Source organism: Balaenoptera acutorostrata, chromosome X (assembly GCF_949987535.1).
Source record: "Balaenoptera acutorostrata chromosome X, mBalAcu1.1, whole genome shotgun sequence".
NCBI lineage: Eukaryota > Metazoa > Chordata > Mammalia > Artiodactyla > Balaenopteridae > Balaenoptera > Balaenoptera acutorostrata.
The window spans coordinates 91,463,683-91,465,495 of record NC_080085.1 but is presented as its reverse complement, the minus strand read 5'-3'; positions in this window follow the sequence as shown (position 1 = coordinate 91,465,495).

Genomic DNA, 1,813 nt, shown 5'->3' with positions numbered 1-1,813 from the left:
TATTTTGGGGAAGGGGTAGGGATTTCCAGGAGTTGGGCCACTGCCCACTTTTTGACATTTATGGTCGGCCTTGGAACTGTCATGGCGCCTGTGGGTGTGTCATTTAGCGTGCTGATGTGCTACAATAAGCGTATACTGAGGCTCAAGGTCTAGTGGAAGTCTCGTCTGCCATCTTGGACCTAGTTGGTTCTAACCATTTATGTCGTGTCTATGTCATTCTTTTAAAGGTTGTGCCCTGCCCCCTTCCCTCTTGTTTCATTAGGTCTGGGTTTCTTAAAAATAATCAGTCTAAAATAATCTTTATGCCCAGGAGGCATATTTTGGGGTGGCAAATTCTGCTCCTCTTCAGGACACTGACATCAAACTGGTTTGTAAGTGTCATTATTAAGACTATTTAAGATAAGAATCTGCACAAGAAAACCTAAATCTTAAGCCCATATAAGAAAGAAACTTGACAGAGTTAGACAGCAGTTTACTCAAATTTGATACTACTAAAAATTCACCCATCACCAAGAATGAGTTGTAAAGCTGAAACTTTTATCAACAACAGTAATAATAATAAATTGATTAACCATGCAAAGGAAAGACTGAATTATCTTTACATTTTCTCTAGGAAAAATATTACACAGGCATATGAAGAGAGGATCAAAGAGTTTATAATAAAAAAAAATTGTAGGGAAAATATCATAGAGGTGTGCCAGGCAGTAATTAATAAAAATATTGTTTGTATGGAAATTGGGATGTTTTGTATATGCCAGCTGTTCAAATTTCATAATTTCTTGTGATTTCTCATTATAAATAAATATTAACTTTGGCACCTAATTGCCTGCATTACCCATAAATTTTTAGTGTCCTTTTTCTTAAAGAGGGTCCCCTGAATCTTAAGTTTCAGGCCTCACAACCTAGATCTGTCCCTGAGATGGTAAGAAGCAGTATGAAATTTTGGTTCCAATTGGAAAGGGTTAATAGGGATGTGGATGTGGTAGAGAACTGGGAAACAGAGCAACTGTGGAGGTTAAATTAATAATAATCTTGAAGACCAGGACATGTGACCAGCTTTTAAAATCTGAAATTCCAAGTTGGTATTATGAAATTATGTGACCTCAGAGGCTGACTTCATGGACCAGCCCCCCAAACACACACACACAGGGGCCCCTCCCAAGAGGAGCCTCCAGCTGCTCTGTACATTTCAAACTTCCAAAAACGTAGCTGCCTAAAGGATCTATATTTGTATTAACACTGAGCAGGGAAAACAGGTGGCTGGGTTGTTTGCTTATTCCCACACACACACGTGAATCTACCTCTTGCTTCCCAAATGACAATAGATAGCTCTTTTCTATTTTCTAATGGTAAAAAGGACATAGGCTGATAGTAATAACGGTAATGATAATAATAACTACAAGGCACAGAACTGACAAATGTTAAAAAGAACTAGTAAAAAATCTCTCTCTCACTCCGATCCTTACTTCCTGAACCCCATTTCAGTGCCTGGACAGGACTGCAAGGGAAATGGTAGACCTTCGGGTCTTGGGGGAGGGGAGGTGGAGAATCTAGGGAGCAGGGGGGGCGGGAGAAGGAGACACGGGTCGACTAACCTTCAGGGGCTGATCCTCTCTGATAATCTGAGAAAGGCGCATAGAAATTCCAAGGAGATGATACACTTCTCCAGTTTCTGGCCAAGACTGAAAAGATTGTCAAGTGGGGCGGGGCAGGAACAACCTGGCTCCTGCTGCAGTGCTGTTGGGAGAGTTAATTGGGGAACTGAACTCACTGTTAACATGGGCCTCGCTGGACAAAGGGCTGACGTGAACTT